General features: G+C 54.6%; 1 long non-coding RNA gene across 2 annotated transcripts in view; it reads right to left on the bottom strand.

Annotated features, from left to right (window-relative positions):
• Window positions 1–1,340: 1,340 nt before the first annotated feature.
• Window positions 1,341–17,516, bottom strand: part of LOC108175770 (uncharacterized) — a 105,414-nt gene continuing 89,238 nt past the window's right edge. For both annotated transcript variants that reach the window (XR_016218298.1, XR_011380950.2), the window contains exon 4: window positions 1,341–6,024. This is a non-coding gene — a long non-coding RNA (uncharacterized LOC108175770). The remainder of the gene's footprint in view (window positions 6,025–17,516) is intronic.

The following is a 17,516-nucleotide window of genomic DNA, read 5'->3' as shown; positions in this document are numbered from 1 at the left end:
ATATAGGAAGTAAAAAAGGAGATATCACTACAGACATTGCAGATGGGTAAACATAAGGAAAGACTACAGGTCTACACAGATGAACCTAGCAACCTAGATGAAATGTGCCCACCTCTTGGTAACACAGATCACCACAATTCACCTAAAATAAGGTAACTTGAGTAGTCACTGTAACTGTAACCTGTAATGATTTTAGAAAACCAAATTCATAACTTAATTCCCAAAAAGAAACTCTTCAGGCCCAGACGATTTCATAGGTGAAGTCCACGCAATGTTTCAAGAATTGACACCAATTCTACATACTCTCTTACAGAAAACAGACAAGAAGGGAACACTTCTGACTCTCTTCTGAAGCTCCCATTACTTGAATCCCAAAAGAAGACAGATACAGGCAGTTATCCCTCCTGGATAGGGATGCAAAACCCTTATATAAAGCAGCAACATGTAAAAGAATTGTAAACAGGTTTATTCCAGAGATGCATACAAGTGCAATAATTGAAAATTAATCAACAAAATAAACCAATTAGCAGATGAAATAAGAAAAATTGCATGATGTTATTAATTGATGCTAAAAGGCATTTGACCAAATTCATCAGCAATTCATAATGAAAAGTCACAGAAAGTAAGAATAGAGGGGTGATTTCCTCAACTTGATAAATAGCATCTACAAAATGCCTTGAGCTAACATCATACTTGCTGGTGAAAGACTGAATACTTTACCTCTAAGACAAAGAACAGGCAACCCTGTCTACTCCTCACTCCTGTTCAATATTGTGCTAGAAATCTTAGTAAGGCAATGAGACAAGAAAATGGATTAAAAAGCATATAGACTGGGATTGGCACTGTGGTATACCGGGTAAAACCACTGCCTGCAGTGCTGGCATCCCATATGGGAGTTGGTTCAAGTCCTGGCTGTTCCACTTCCAATCCAGCATTCTGCTATGGCCTGGGAAAGCAGTGGAGGATGGCCCAAGTCCTTAGGCCTCTGCACCCACATGGGAGACCTGGAAGAAGCTCCAAGCTCTTGGCTTTGGATCGGCGCAGCTTCAGCTGTTGCAGCCAACTGGGGAGTGAACCAGCAGAGGGAAGACCTCTCTCTCTTTCTCTCTCTCTCTCTCTCTCTCTCTCTCTCTCTCTCTGTCTCTGCTTCTCTGTAACTCTGCCTTTCAAATAATTAAATAAATTTTTTTAAAAGAAGCATACAAACCAGGAACAAAATCTGTCCCTATACTCTGTAACATGATTATCTATATATAAAAACCTCAAGAATGGAACAAAAGAACCAAAAATAAGCCCAAAAAAACCTCCTGGAACTAAACAAGTGATAGACGCAATCTTGATAAACATTCAAACATTAGTTGTATTTCTATATACCAAAATTAAACACATGGGCACCAAAATTAAAAAGTACATCACTTACAATTGCTTTTTAAAAAGTGAGCTTTAGGGTGTAAATATAGTGAAACACATTAAGAAATTGTACTCTGAAAATTATACAACACTGATGAAAGAAATCAAAGATTTTTAAAGGGGCTGGTGTTGTGGCACAGGCAGCATCCCATAGGAGCGCCGGTTCAAGTCCTGGCTGCTCCACTTCCGATCCAGCTCCCTGATAATGCACCTGGAAAGTGGTGGAGGATGGTCCGAATACAAGGGTCCCTGCACTCATGTGGGAGAGTTGGATGGAATTCCAGACTCCTAGCTTTGGCCTGGCCCAGCCCTGGACGTTGTGGTCATTTGGGGAGTGAAACAGCGGATAGAAGATCTCTCCCCCCACCCGTGTGTGTGTGTGTGTGTGTGTGTGTGTGTGTTTGTGTCTGTAATTCTGACTTTCAAATAAATAAATATTTAAAAAAAAAAAGCCAAATTCAGAAGCTCACTTAAGGTTCCATTTATGTAACATTCTTGAAATAACGGGATTATGCAAATGGGGAACAGACTGGAGCTGTCAGGGGTTCAGAAGGTGAAGGGGGTGTGGGCGAGCTGAGTGATCCCCTGTGACCCTGTTGATATCCTGTCCTGCCCTACTCTGCTCTGCAGCTCCGCAAGGTGTCACCACTGGGGACACTGAGCAAGGGGCGCCTGGGCTCACTCTGCTGTCATTTCCTGCGATGACCCCAAAGTCAGTCTACGCATTTGGCCTGTACGTTGCCTGTACATGTACCAAGGCTCACACGAGGCCTCTGCTCCCCACTTCCTCTTGGTGCCTCTCCCCTTCCAGATTCCACACAAACTACTCTTGGCCCTGCCCGCAGAGAGCTTGGAGTCTCAGCTGGGGGTGGGGGTGGGGCCAGGGAGAGTGGATATCTGGCCCAAGGCATTCGCACCAGGCAGGGCTGATCCAGGCAAAGCAGGATGGAATGTTGCAGCCAGTGGATCAAGGGCCCTGAACGCCAAGGCAAGGCATGGAGCCCTGGCGGCTTTGGGGGCCTGGTAGCGCCCCCTTAGCTGCAGGGACCAGGATCCAGCTAGAAGTGGGGTCCCAGCCTGCACCCCCATTTGCAGGCCTGTTCTTGAACCCATTGAATCCTGTTTTTCTTCTGCAATGTTCTCTTTGGGCCTTCCTGACTACCTCTCTTGTCCTGGTCCCCAGCGATAAGCGCTCCTGGGCCAGGAGCAGCAGCCAGCAGCGTCACTGCTGTGGCCTCCCACCAGCCCTGTGGCCGGCTCAGCTTCCTGACTCCCTTTGGGCTTTCCAAGTCCAGGCAAGTGCAGCAAGGGGGCTTGGGTCAGAGGCTCTAGAGGTAAAGTTGCCCACCCAACTGAGCACCCCGAGCATGGGGCCCATGGAGAGAAGAACGAGACGAGATAACCACGTGACGCGAGGCCCTGCGGCACTGACATGAGAAAGCCCGGGGAGCCCCCGGGGTGCCCCCTGATCTGATGGAATCTGAACAAAATGTCCTGTGCACAAGGTCTCGTGGTGACCTTGGCCGCTGCCCCCATGGAGAACCACCCTGGCCTGACCCGGGAGCTCCCTCTGCTTTCTGCATTAGGAAAACAGTCCGGTCCTGGCCCCACACCCCTCCAGCCCCCTGGGGAGCAAGGCCCAATAAAAAGCACCCCCAACCCCTGTGTGCCCCAAAGACACCTGCACCTAGGGCCAGAGCTGGTGCCTGCACGGCCTCCCCCGCACCCTGGTCTTCTTCCCAGGCCTCACCTTGGCCTCCATTCCTCGCCCCCTCCCCCTGGTTCTCCTCTTCATCCTCTGTGCCCTCTATCGCCTTCACCTTCCTCCCTCCTCCCATCTCTTTTCTGTCCTCCCTTTCTCACTTCTCTTTCTGCTCCCCATCTTTCTCTTTCCTTTTCCATCTGTCTTTCTGCCTCTCTCTTCTCGTCCTCTCTCCACTTCCCCGTGTCTGCCTCCCTCTCTCACGCTCCTTCAGGAGGCACCCACAAATACATGGATTCCTAGGAGACCAGGAACACAGAGACACGCACAGCAAAGCCTGCCACCCGTCTGCACTGGGTGATGCATTACGGAAATCCATTAAGCGTCTCTCCTTAGCAAGCTAAGGGAATACGTCAAGGTGCCAGCCCGGGGATGATGAACGCCCCTCGTAGATCAGAACACCATTGCACTCCAGCCCTGGTGTCAGATGCTGTGCAGGCATGATAGATGGTGGGGATCAGTCACAGCGCCCATGCCATGGGCCGTTCCCAGCACAGCGCACATGCCCAGGCTATGATTTAGGGGCAGAGTCTGGACCCCTCCCAAGATGTACACACAGCAAAAGTGGATTCTTCCCACTCGACCTAGGGTGAGAGCCATTTGTAGTGGATAGCTTCAAGGTCAAGGAACTGGGGAATCAGACAGATCTAGGTTCAAATCCCAGCTCCTCCACTTAAAAGCTTTGTGACCTCAGGGCACACTTTCCTCCCGCTCTGAAACACCCCAAGCTTCCCAGGACTAACGTGGGGCTCCCATGATAGAATGCAGGTGGAACCGGCAGCCCCTCCCGGCCTGTGCAGCGTGCACACCACCGGAGCTGCAAGCCCCGCCTCCACCAGCCTCTCCCCTCCTGCGCCACCTTCACCTCTACCCCTCTCCTTCTAGCCCTGGTGGCCCCAAGGCCAGCAAGGGGAGTCCCGGAGACCTTATCTCAAGCCAGCCCCCCGGGAGGCCTAGCGGATAAGCCCTGCCCATCAGTCCCTCTTTCTTTTTTTTTCTTTATTTAAAGATTGATTTATTTATTTGAAAGTCAGTTACACAGAGAGAGGAGGAGAAGCAGAGAGAGAGAGAGAGAGAGAGAGAGAGAGAGAGAGGTCTTCCATCTGCTGGTTCACTCCCCAACTGGCCACAATGGCTGGAGCTGTGCTGATCCGAAGCCAGGAGCCAGGAGCTTCTTCCGGGTCTCCCACGTGGATGCAGGGGCCCAAGGACTTGGGCCATCTTCTACTGCTTTCCCAGGCCATTGCAGAGAGCTGGATTGGAAGAGGAGCAGTGGGACTAGAACTGGTGCCCATATGGGATGCCAGCACCGCAGATGAAGGATTAGCCTACTGTGCCATGGCGCCAGCCCCCAGAGTTTTCAAAGGATGGATTCCCAGAAGTAGAACTATTGATTCAAAGAATACTAGAAATGGGGCTGGCCTCATGGCAGTGGGTTAAGCTGCAGCCTATAAGCTCCCACAACAGTGCCAGTGGGAGTCCTGGCTGCTCCACTTCCCATCCAGCTCCATGTTAATGTGCCCGGGAAGGCAGCAGAAGATGGCCCAAATGCCTGGGCCCCGACACCCACGTGGGAGACCTGGATGGAGTTCCAGGCTCCTAACTTCTGTCTGGCCCAGCCCTGCTATTGCAGGCATCTGGGGAGTGAACCAGTGGGTGGAGCTCTGTCTTTATCTCTCTGTCTCTCCACTCTCTCCATCATTCTGCTTTTCCAAGAAATCAAAGGTTTTTGAAAAAATAAATATGAAAACTTGAAGTTTGTCCAGAGAGGTTGCGTTAATTTATGTTTCGGTTTCATTGTGTGGTCACTCACTCACATCATCATTGTCACCAGCAATCTGAACATCTGGGCAAGTGAAAATGGAACCTTAGGGCTTTATTTTGTCTTTCTGGGGTTCAAAGAAAAATTCGACCTTTTCTTGCGTGTCAGCCATGCAGATGTCTTGCTCCCGGCCAGTCTTTCCGCTGGGATGATCGTCTCGCTCTACAGGCTCAGTGAGAGCTCTTTATTTATGAAGGCCACGAATCTTCGGTTCCGTGAATAGTTTTCCCGAGTTGACATCTGTCTGTTTTTCAAGTCTCTCTTCTCTTAAATAGGCTTTGAAAAGCTCTGTGTAGGCCCCGTCACTGACAGTTTCCCTTGGCATTTTTCTTCCGCTGCTTTTAAGCTCAGAGAGATGTCACCCCCGTAGGGTCATCTGGATACCCGGAGTTCTCATCTCTGGCTCTGGGGTTCCTACCTTTAACGCTGTAGCTTATCAGGAGCTTACTCGATCCAAAGTCACCCAGCAGCCCTTGGGAGTGCAACTCTCCCCGTGAACCTGTGGGTTTCTCTTCATCTCGGGTTCTTCTGTCCCCAGACCAAGGATGGTTTAGGGTATTGGCCACCAGCACTGGCTGGTTCTTCAGCCAGTAAGCAGCAGGCTTTGTCGGGGCAGGAGCGTTCAAATCGATGTTTGTTCTTTCTAAAATTTCTTAGCTATTTTTAGCTTGTTATTCTAGCAGATTCATTGTAGAGTTGTTTTTTGTCAAATGACCAAAAGTTTCCATTGATTAGGTTTTTGTGGGCCGGGCCTATGTATTAATTTAGGAAACACTAGCACCTCTCACTGTTCCCCTTCCCACCCCGGAGCGCGCTCTGTGCCTCTAAGGCCCCGCGGATTTCTCTGTGAAAGTCCCGCGCCCTTCTCACCGAGACTCAGTCGCTCAGAGGGAGATTACATTTTTGTTTGCTTTCATCTCTAAAGTGGTGAGCGTGGGTGCAGAAGACGCGTCCTGATTTTGATGCACTTATCCGGTGTGTTCCAGAGAATAGAAGACAGCACCTCGAAAGCTTCATGGAAATGGAAAAACTAAAAGAGAAGTAAAGAGAAGCTCATTTGTTTATTTGTTGCCAGACCTTCGGAAATCCATCCACAGTTTTCCCGGGGTCTTTTGGAAGACCCTTCATTTGCACAATTTCCAAAATTTTGCACCCCGGTAGACTTAGCTTTTTGTTCCACTTTCCATGGACTCCTGGAGGTGCCCTCGGGGTCACCAGCACTGTGCCCAGGGACCATTCACAGGGAAATCAGCCTGAACAGAGTCCATCCCTGCTTGCTCACTGTGAGTGTGGGGCACCCGGGGAGCCAGGCACGCCTGAGAGAGAGGTCTTCCATCTGCTGGTTCACTCCCCAGATGCCCACAATGGCCAAGAGCTGTGCCGATCCGAAGCCAGGTGCCAGGAGCTTCTTCCAGGTCTCCCACGTGGGCACAGTGGTGCAGGGGCCCAAGCACTTGAACCATCTTTCTACTGCTTTCCCAGGCCATAGCAGAGAGCTGGATCGGAAGTGGAGCAGCCTGGACTCGAACAGGGGTCCATATGGGATGCTGGCACTGCCGGCGGCTTTACCCACTACACAACAGCGGCGGCCCCTAGGGCTACCTTTCATTCTGCCACTTTATACCATGCTCGGTTACAAATCTCTGGAGTTTCCTATAGCATCTCCGAGTCCTCCAGGTGTGTGATTAGAGAACCCAGAGCTAACCATAGCCTTCGCCCTATTCTCGGTCGTTAGGGTGTTGCGTTTTCCTGCTGTGTGAAATCTTACATTGGCTACAAGCTCTGCGGAGAAGTCTGAAAGCAAGTTTTGTTGAACGAGGGTATCTCTGCTCATGTCCGTTTGAAGATGGGGATTTTTCACCGGGTGAAGAGCTGTCTCCTGTGACAAGTGTCGTGAGTGGGGATGTCCTGCTTTGGGATTGTTGCTTCCCCCCGAGAGTGGGCGTCTTTGCAGTCACTGCAGCCAAAAACACAAAGACGGGCGTTTCCATGGCCACCGCGGCCACCACCACCTCACACTCTGCTCACTAGGGACCAGCCGCAGAGGGGTTCTGATCCGTGGGGAGACCAGACCCAGTCGTGACAGCTGCTCCTCTGTCTCCCTGCAGAGGCAGGTCCAAACGACTCAAGCAGGCCAGGGCAGGAGGGCCACGGGCAGGCTCTTCCGGCCTCCTGCATGTCTCCTTCCTCCCCTGACACCATCCTGTTCACAGGCTCACCCCCTACCACATACATGTGCACACACACAGAAGTGTGGGCACAAACACACAAGTATGCACCTGCACGCATGTACACACATACCCACGCTCCCATACACCTGGCCACCTATCCAGAGGACTTGACCATGCCCTGGCCTCTGCTTATCCTTCTCACCCCTTCACAATCCTCCCCTAGCAAAGTTCAAGGTGGCACACCTCTTCCAGGAAGCCATCTCTGACTACCTCCAACTATCAGTACCTTTCTCTCTCCAAAATCCCACAGAACCACAGGGTTCTGTGATTTCTCCCCTCGAAGATGGAGAAATACGAAACAGGGTCGGGGGCTGAGGGCAGAGGCTGGGGGCGGGAGGTGGCAGAGTGGAGCACGCGGAACACGGCGCTCCAATCCAAAGCCCTGGTTAAGCATCACAGGGCCCCCCGTGCATGGCATGGCCGAGGCCCCTACTCTGTCTCCCTCCTTAGTCCAATCAGACCACGGCCGAAAAAGCGCTGGGCAGCCTCGGAAGTTCCACTTGCTTGTGGTGTGAGGCCACAGGACGTCAGTGGACGGCTGCAGTGGCAAAGGCTTGTTGTCCCCTCTGTGGCACCGCCCACAGTGGAAACCTGGGGTGCCCGCCTCAGCCCAGCCCTCGCCCTGCTTTGGACCCGCAGAACTTGGAGCAGGTGCAGTGCTGCCGAAGCACAGGCTGACACACGCTTCTTGAAAAAGAGAATTGGGCAGAGGAAATGGAAACCTGGGGGCCTGGGCCACACTTACCAACACTCAGAAAGTCCCCAGAGCAGCCTCCAGCGGGCGGACCGCCCACCCGGCCAGCTGCTGCAGGGCCTCACGGCGCAGGGCCCCACTTGCTGACAGTGGCCACATGGAAGGCACGGCCACCTGAGCCCCGCAGGGAGCACTCGCCTTGTCCCAGCCTTGAAGGCTCCTAGGGCACAGAGCCGTGGCTACGGAGTGCCCGTGATTAGCACGGACACAAGCAGAACAGAGCAGCACCCAGTGATGGGGGTGGGAAAAGCCCGAACGCCCCCTCGGCCCCTGCACACCTGCAGTCCCCAGAGCCACCCCTTGAGGCCTCTGGGACATTTACAGAGAGAGACAGAGAAAGGTCTTCCTTTTGCCGTTGGTTCACCCCGCAATGGCCACTGCGGCCGGCGCACTGCGCTGATCCGAAGGCAGGAGCCAGGTGCTTATCCTGGTCTCCCATGCGGGTGCAGGGATCCAAGCACGTGGGCCATCCTCCACTGCACTCCCTGGCCACAGCAGAGAGCTGGCCTGGAAGAGGGGCAACCGGGACAGAATCTGGTGCCCCGACCAGGACTAGAACCTGGTGTGCCGGCGCCGCTAGGCGGAGGATTAGCCTAGTGAGCCGCAGCGCCGGCCTCTGGGACATTTCTACACAATGTCAGGACCCTGCCAAAGGCAGAGCTGTCTACCTTTCTTTGGTAAACTTTTTTTTTTTTAATTTGTGAGGCAGAGAGCTCACATCCGCTGGTTCACTCCCAAAATATCCGCAACAGCCGGGGCTGAGCCAGGCCGAAGCTGGGAGCAAGGAATTCCACCTGTGTCTCCCCTGTGGGTGCCAGGAACTCAACCACTCGAGTCAACCCCGCTGTCCCCCTGTGCTCATGAGCAAGAAGCTGCAGTCGGCAAAGCAGCCAGGACTTGAACTTGGCCACTGTGTTACAGGATGCGGGTGTGCCCCAAGCTGCTGTCGTAACCCCCGAAGTCCAAGTGCCTTTCCCCAAGCCCCTTCTGCAGAGTGGCTACATTGAGGCCTGAGCGGAAGATAACTCACAGCCAAGCGGCCTGTGAGTGGGAGAAGCTGGCCCGGAATCCTGGCTGTCAGCCCGCCCGAGCCTTTGCTGTGCCCGTGAGAATGGAATACCTACAGGTGTCGTCTGTGTGGACCCCGTGGTCTTCCCGCAGAGCCTCGCTTGCCTGTGTCGCAGCTTCACTGTCCTGCGTCATCACGGAGTTGCCTGAGCGACAGATCCAGAGCGAGAGCCGGACTTCCAGCTTCCTCGCCAATGACCTTGAGCCGATGATTGACGTGACCTGGGATCTCAGGATCCCTTACAGCTCTCTCTACACAGGTCATGGGGGGAAGCTTTGCTCCCCACAGGTTAGGTAGGACATGGCCTGTGTCTGGAGAGGTGCTGTAAAGAGTGGGTGGTGCGGCCGGCGTGGGCTAAGCCTCCGCCTGCAGTGCCGGCATCCCATATGGGCGCCGGTTCGAGTCCCGGCTGCTCTACTTCTGATCCAGCTCTCTGCTGTGGCCTGGGAAAGCACTAGAAGATGGCCCTAGTGCTTAGGACCCTGCATCCATGTGGGAGACCCAAAAGAAGCTTCTGGCTCCTGGCTTCAGATTGGCACAGCTCTAGCTGTTGTAGCCATTTGGGGAGTGAACCAACAGATGGAGGACCTCTCTGTCTGTCTGTAACTCTACCTCTCAAATAGATAAATAAAATCTTTAAAAGAAAAAAAAAAAGAGTGGGTGGTGAGGTCTGAAGGCTCGTGGCATGTACCACAGACAAGACACCGGGGCAAGGCCCCTCCTGTTCTGCAGGGGATGAAGAAGAAGGCAATGGGCGTTGTTCGAAATGGAAAAGGGAAGAGAGAGAATCAGAGAAGGGGGCCAGGGCAGCAAGACGGCCCAGAGCTGTGGCTGCCGGCGCGCAGGGCGAGAGCGAAGCATCCGGTGGTGGAGCGGCCAGGAGGGCACCTTGAGGACAGAAACATGGGCCTCTCCGCGTGAAGCTGTCTGCACCGTGGTGATGCAAATCCCGCCTTCGCCCCCACCCCATATCTCCCAGTAGATCTGCCCCACAAGCAGATGCTTCAGGCCGCCAGATGGTCACGTGGAAAAACGAGCTGAGGCTCAGCTTTCCACCCGAGTCGGTGTGGGGCGAGAGGAAGGCAGTAGGTGCCAAAGCTAGAGCCCACGGCCCAGGAGCCTCAGCGTGCCGCCTCTGGGGCGTCTCGAAGCCTTGTGCCTGATCTCCACGGCAGGAGGAGTACGGGCGTCTGTCTGAACCAGCCTTACTGCACCTCCAGGGGCAGGGAGGATCCCAGAGGACATGCGAGCTGATTTAACCCCATGAAATATTCATGTTGTCTCATCATGAGCTCCGCGCTGGGAACCCAAGAGAAGCAGCAGGCAGTGGTCATTAAATTTCAGGTCACCGAAGCAGGGGCTGGGGAGCTTGTTAAAGACGAAGGTGCCTGCACTGCCTGCCGAGGACACTGATTCAAAGGGACTTTGACAAACACCAGGATGGGGGGTGGGGGGTGCCATGATCCCCAGCCCTCGAGAGGCTCACGAAGCCACTGCCTACTGCAGTTACAGGATTCACCTGCAGACCCCTGACCACCACCACCACCACCCCCGTCAGCACGCATTCCTATTGGCTGAGAGTCCTAGCCCCAACCTAGAGCAGCCAATCACGGCTGAGAGCCACATGTCTTTTTGCCTTGGCTCTCAGCTCTTGACGGCCAATACCTCTGCCAAGGGCACGGCGTTCTTCTCTGCCAATGTCAGTATGGGAGGGGGGCTGCCCCTTCTAGGCAGAAAAATGCACTGACTTGAGCAGGACAAAGGATAAAAAAAATTCAGAATAAAGCCCGTGGTGCACGCCTGAGCTCATCTGCCCATCATGTCCATGCTTCCGTGTGCTGGCTCCTCTGCTACCTGGGCCCACGTCCCCCTGTGTGTCTCAGCCGCACCACATCCTGCCGGAAATACCCACCCAGGTCCGATGCTAAAACAAAATGCCACGGAGTCCCTGATACAAAACAGGAATTTATCTTTTGTACTGCGGGAAGCTGGGAGGTTAAGATCAAGGTGCTGGCCTCTGACAAGGGCCTTCTCGCTGCATCCCAGTACGGAAGGGGGACAGAGCAGGTGCACCCCTCGGAGAGAAGGATTTCTCCAAGACCGCCAACTACAGCCCGGGGTGCTCGAGCCAGCTGGAGCCCGGCGTGTCAACAGGTGCACCTGGGCGGGCAGTCAGTCAGTCCAGTGAGAGGAAGGGAGAGTGGTATGGGCTGGTTTTTTGTTTGTTTAAGAATTTGAAGGGGAATTGAATTTGGAGGGAAAAAAAGAAGTCAGGATTTGCACCCTTCGTTCATGCACTCAAGAGCAAATGAGCCCCACGCGGCAGGAGCTGGCCCCGATGGCCGACAAGACTCTGAGCAGCAGAGAGCAGATGGAACTGGGGGTACAGCCCGAGCACAAGTGTGAAAGTGAAAGCAGGCTGACAGAGCGAGCGCGGTCTCCGGAGACACCGCTAATTCCACAGCCCTTCTCCGTGCTCTGGGCCGCACCCAGGCTGGCTGCTGGGGACGTGCAGGTGAACAAGGTCATCTCTGTCGTCACTCACTGGGACTGAGATTCTTGAAGGGGCACAAGAGCCACGTGGCTTCAGCGCGTCTCAGTGCAGGCCCTGCAGCCCGGTCTCCGAGCACCGGGACAGAGGCTGCCAGAGAAGCGGGAAACAGTGGGGAGATCCACTTCCGGCTGCCATAATTAAGCCTCTGGACTTTACATGGGGAGGCCGGAGCCTTCATGAAAACAGCCTGGGAAAAGTGAGTAGTGGGGCGGGCACCCCAGCAGGTTAAACACACAAGCACCCACACCTGCAGGCAGCCAGGGCGGGGTGCCATCCCAAACTGGGCCGCTTTCTCTCCCACACCAGCCCTGGTCAGAGCAGGCTATAGGGAACCCGGCGCTGTGCAAGCAAGGAAGTCGGACTGCTGGGGGGGGGGGGGGGTGCGTTTAGGGGAGTGGCTCAGACTCCACCTGGGACACCGGCCTCCCACCTGGCAGTGCCTGGGTGTGAGTCCCAGCTGCGCTCCTGCTAATGTGAGCCCAGGCGATGGCTCAGGTACTTGGGTCCCTGCCACCCACGGAGGGGATCCAGAGCGCGTTCTGGGCTCCTGGCTTCAGCCTGGCTCAGTCCCAGCTGTTGTGGGCATTTGGGGAGTCTACCAATAGATAGAAGTTACCTCTGTCTTTCTCTCTGCCTTTCAAACACAGTGAAAATCAGTAAATAAAAACATAAAATAATAAAAGGCAAGCCTCTTGGGTTGGGACCGGGGAGGGTGGGGAGCTTTATGACTTTCTGCTTTCACCCAGGCCCTCCACCCTTTGATGTTTTTCGTTTGTTTGGTTTTGGTTTTGGTCTCAGTCAGATCTGTGAAAGCCAAGGCGATTCTGGGTGTGGTTTTTTATTGCTTTATTTTCCTTCATGTTAATGTGATACTAACACAAAAAGAGCAGATTCAGTGTAATCCATAGGTACAATTCTAAGAATTAATGACGTTCCCTCCCTCTCGCCTCCTTCTTTTCTTCTTTCTTTTCCTTCTTTCTTTCCTTGTTTCATTATTGAGGTTTTTTTTTTTTTTTTAGATTTATTTATTTATTTGAAAGGCAGAGTTACAGAGAGAGAGGTCTTCCATCCACTGGTTCACTCCCCAATTGGCCACAATGGCTGGAGCTGCACCGATCCGAAGCCAGGAACCAGGAGCTTCTTCTGGGTCTCCCACAAGGGTGGAGGGCCCAAGGACTTGGGCCATCTTCTACTGCTTTCCCAGGCCACAGCAGAGAGCTGGATCGGAAGTGGAGCAGCCGGGACTCGAACCGGTGCCCATATGGGATGCCAGCACTGCAGGCGGCGGCTTTACCCACTACGCCACAGCGTTGGCCACTTTTGAGACATTTTAAATTCATACTACAGTCAAAAGCTTATTTTAAGCTCTTTTAAGCTGAAGAGACAGCCTGGGGTCAGCAGCCGGCCCAAGGATCAGCAGGTGCAGGACTGAGGCCTGGAGGAGCACCAGGCTGGGCCACAGAGTCTGTCCCAACTCTGCTCCTCGCTGTATGACTGTGGGCCAGTCTCCTCCCCTCTCTGGGCCCACTCCGTGCCTCTCTGTACTGGCCCAATGCCACCAACCATAACAAGAAGAAGTTATTACACTGAAGACGTAGAGATCAAGGGACAGGCCAAGCACTGAGACCACGGACCCAGCAGGAGATGCAGAAGCAGATTCTGACCCTTGGCCCGAGTAACCAGGGCTCAGCAGAACATGGCGCCCTGCTGAGAACATCAATTCCAAGGGCGCAGCCCCAAGACGGGACTGCGTGGTGCAGGGCACACGTTTCACACAGTCTGGGGGAAGGACTCAGCCTCCAAGCCCAAGCCCTCTGCACGAATTAGAGTTCTCTCAAAACAAAAAGGCCCGGGCCGGCGCCATGACGCAGCAAGTTAATCCTCCCCCTGCAGCACCAGCATCCCATATGGGCACTGGTTCAAGTCCCGGCTGCTCCACTTCCAATCCAGCTCTCTGCTGTGGCCTGAGAAAGCAGCAGATTATTGCTAAGTGACTGGGCCCCTGCACCCACATGGGAGACCCGGAAGAAGCTCCTGGCTCCTGGCTTCAGCCTGGCCCAGCCCTGGCCATTGCAGCCATTTGGGGAGTGAACCAGCAGATAGAAGGTCTCTCAGTCTCTCTCTCTCTCTCTCTCAGTAACTCTGCCTTTCAAATAAATAAATCTTTAAAAAAAATAAATAAATCTTTAAAAAAAAAAAAAAAAAAAAAGGAGGTCTGGTTCTGTGTCGAGTAGTAGGGTCCTCCCGCAGGAGAACAGAGCGGATCTGTGGCCAAAAGCTGCACACACCAGGGGCAGCCTGAAAGGTAGCCCAATGGGTGTCTCTGAGCTCAAAAACATTTATAGGTAACAAGGTAGTCCTGGAAGCCTGCTTGGAAGAAGCAGGGAGAGCAGGAAGGGGAGAAGAGGAGGCGGCAGGGTGGGAGGAGCCACTCCACTTCTCTGTAAATGGGAACGCCACCCTCGGCAAAGGCTTGTGAGATTGAAGCTTCACCCCCCTGGAGAGCTCACACCAGCCGGGGCTCCACCAGACGGCAGGGCAAGGACCAGGGAGACGCAGGGGCAGGGAGGGAGGGAGCGGTGGTACCCAGCACACTGTTCCCCATCGATACAGGTCCCCGAGTGGAGCACTCAGCCCCGCAGCGCGACTGCCCCCTGGGGAGCTCAGAATCCCCCCACACGCCCCAAATAGCCATCCAGGGAAGGGCCCACACGCGCATGCGCGAAGGCCAGGCTCACCAGAACACGATGACCTGGAAGGGCTGGGCCAGGCTGCTGAACCCCGGCTCTCTGCGCAGGCTGACGCCGCCTGCAGGCCCCGGGGGCGTCGGGTCACCGCCCTTGGCGCCCACCTGTTGTCATCCTCACTTCTCCCCCACCCAAGCGCTACACGGGGTTCTCACAGTTTCAGTTTTTCCCATAGTCATCTCGGGGCCAGCCCAGGAGTCCCCCAGGCCCGTGTCAGGACGGGGAGGCAGGCGGCTGGGGGCTGAGATGTGACGTTGGGGCCTCTTCCTTCTGCACGCCAGGTTTATCCCGACAGCGAAAGCGAGGCAGCTTCCCGGGGTGGGGGCAGAGTACTTCACTGAGGGCACTGGTGTTCAAGGTCAAGTCTTATCACAGACTCCCTCCGCCCCTACATGCTGCCCCCCAGAGGGCTAGGACTTGGGCTTCTTAAAGGAAAGACTGCAATTCCAGGCTGGCCGCTGGCATAGCCGCGAAGACAGAGCCTGGGACGCCCGCATCGCATCTTGAAGTGGGCATCCTGGCTCTGCTTCCAGTTCCAGCTTCCTGCTGATGCTCCGGGCGGTGGCAGATGACGGCTCAAGGACGTGGGTCCCTGCCGTCCACTTGGGAGATCTGGATTGAGTTCTGGGCTCCTGATTGTAGTCCTGGTTCAGCTCCATCTGTTGCAGGCATTTGGGGAGTGAACCAGCAGATGGAAGATATGTGTGTGTGAGTGTGAGTGTGTGTGTCTGTCTGATGTCTCCATTTCAAATAAAATTAAAATATGCTTTTCTAAATATTGACCCCCCCAAAAAAATATCAAAAGAAACAGAAATTCCAAGAATGTAAGTGAAGTACCCCAGGAGCCAGGAGCTTCTTCTGGGTCTCCCACGTGAGTGCAGGGGCCCAAGCACTTGGGCCACCTTCTACTGCTTTCCCAGGCCACAGCAGAGAGTTGGATCAGAAGTGGAGCAGTCAGGACTCGAACCAGCACCCATCCTGAATGCCGGCACTGCACGCGGAGGCTTAGCCCACTACACCAAAGTGCCAGCCCTTGGGTGTTTCTAAAAGCTCCTGGATCTAAAGAAGTCTGCAGGCTGCATGCTGAATTGGGCACCAGAGGTTTGTTTTCAAGATCCCTCCTTGAGGAGCAAACGTTCAAGCAATCGTAGCTGCTAAAGAAATCGTAAATGCTTTCGTTAAAGTTTGTCAGCATCCATGTGCCAATTAGCAACCAAGCATCAGCCCCCGCCCATGAAGCTTGAGATCCTGTTCTGAACAGTGGCAGAGGACACTGTGCGACAGGTTTTCATCAAACGGAAAGAGTTGGCTCCGTCGGCTGCACAGCTCGGACTGCAAGAGTGGGGACAGCGAGGCTGTGGCGCAGAGTTCTGGTGAGAGTGGCTGCAGGCAGTCACGGCGAACCTCAGCCCAGCGACGGCACAGCAAGCTCCCCACAGTGCCGCCTGGTGCTCTGGCTGCTGTGAGCGGGGCTGGCAGCCAGCTCCCTCTGTGTGTCCAAGGCCATCCAGGACGCCTGCAGGGGCTCAGTCTGTTGAGTCCTCCATTGTCTAGACAGGGAATCGTCGTCACACCGCTGTCCACTAGCACACTCGAGATGGGGAGCTGGGCGTGCCGGACGTCACGGCAGGTGTGCCCAGACCAACGCCAACCAAGATGGCCTCTAGCCTCACTGGGACCCTAAAATCTCAAGGATGTTCTATGTGGTAGAAGGTTCTGCAGTGATGAGAATGTCCTTAGGGTGCCCTGGCCAACCCCCACAGCACCTGAAGTGTGCTGGGTGGCTGGGAAATGACTCTGGGTTTGATTTTGTTTTAGTTCAGTTAAATTTACATGACTGGGGTCCGGCGCTGTGGTGTAGCGGGTAAAGCCATTGCCTGCAGTGCTGGCATCCTATATGGGCACCAGTTTGAGTCTCAGCTGCTCCACTTCCGATCCAGCTCTCTGCTGTGACCTGGGAAAGCAGTAGAAGATGGCCCAGGTCCTTGGGCCCCTGCACCCAAGAAGGAGACCCGGAAGAAGCTCCTGGCTCCTGGCTTCCGATAGGACCAGCTTTGGCCATTGCAGCTATTTGGGGAGTGAACCAGCAGATGGAAGACTCTCTCTCTCTCTCTCTCTCTCTCTCTCTCTCTCTGCCTCTGCCTCTCTGTAACTGAATTTATTTATTCAAACAAATAAATAAATCTTAAAAAAATGTACATGACTGAACCAGACTGGTGGCTGCCATATTGGACAGTACAGATCTAGACAATGGCAGGCCCCACCCCAGCCCATTCCCACATCTCCAGGGTGGTCCTCCTCACCCTGCACTCCTGCTGTTCAGGTCCCCTTGGCCCTGCACTCCCAGCTCACATCCCCTCTCGGCGCCTGCCTCCACCCCGACCCATTCAGAGAAATCCTCCTGAACACGGCCCTCAGCTCTGCTCTGCTCTGCCGACTCCTGCACCCTTGCTGCCTGCTGCACCTGCTGAAAACCTCCCAACCCAAACCCAGGATCCACACCCTCCAGGAAAATCTACCAGAGCCCCACGTCCAGGTTGGGATGTGTGGGAGGGGGCAAGAAAAGGCCGATCAAAGCTGACACAGCCAGGACTCTCCAGGACAGTCGTCTCCATCTAAGAACCAGAGAGGCCGAGTCAAGGCCCCTTCTCGCAGGAGCTCACACAGTGCAGGGAGCACGGGATGCAGACAGCAGTAGCCTTGCAGCGCAACTTGAGCTGCTCAAGGCCAAATGTGCTTTCAAAGAGTGCAGAGGAGAGCTGGCTTGGCTGGGCTGCACTCCCCGGGGTGTTCCAAGGAGAAGCAGAGGCTGCCCCTCCCAACCCAGGCTCTCGCCTTTCTTGGGCTCTGGCCGGGAGGCTGACCCAGGAAGGCTCCAGGAGGGGCTCCCTGTCCTGCACCTTCAGGTTGGGTTTGGCCAAGGTCAGGCAGAGGCAGGGGATGAACAGTGGGAAGGAAGCGCAGGGGTTTGCTTGCCTCTGGCTTCCTCTCCGCCAGGCTGAAGGTTAACACTGACCAGGTCCCTCTAGGGCCGGCCGGGGTTCCTACAGGCAGTCACACCTACACCCTGGGCTCTGCTCTGGCTTCCGGGAGAGCTGCCTCCTTTCAGCTCTCCCGGACCCAGGAACAGAAGCAGCTCCCAGGGTTAGTCCCAGCGTGCTGCCGAC

This window comes from Oryctolagus cuniculus, chromosome 12 (assembly GCF_051225735.1).
Source record: "Oryctolagus cuniculus isolate XC-2025 breed Fujian yellow rabbit chromosome 12, ASM5122573v1, whole genome shotgun sequence".
In the NCBI taxonomy this organism is placed as follows: domain Eukaryota; kingdom Metazoa; phylum Chordata; class Mammalia; order Lagomorpha; family Leporidae; genus Oryctolagus; species Oryctolagus cuniculus.
This window is presented reverse-complemented; position numbering and strand designations above follow the sequence as displayed.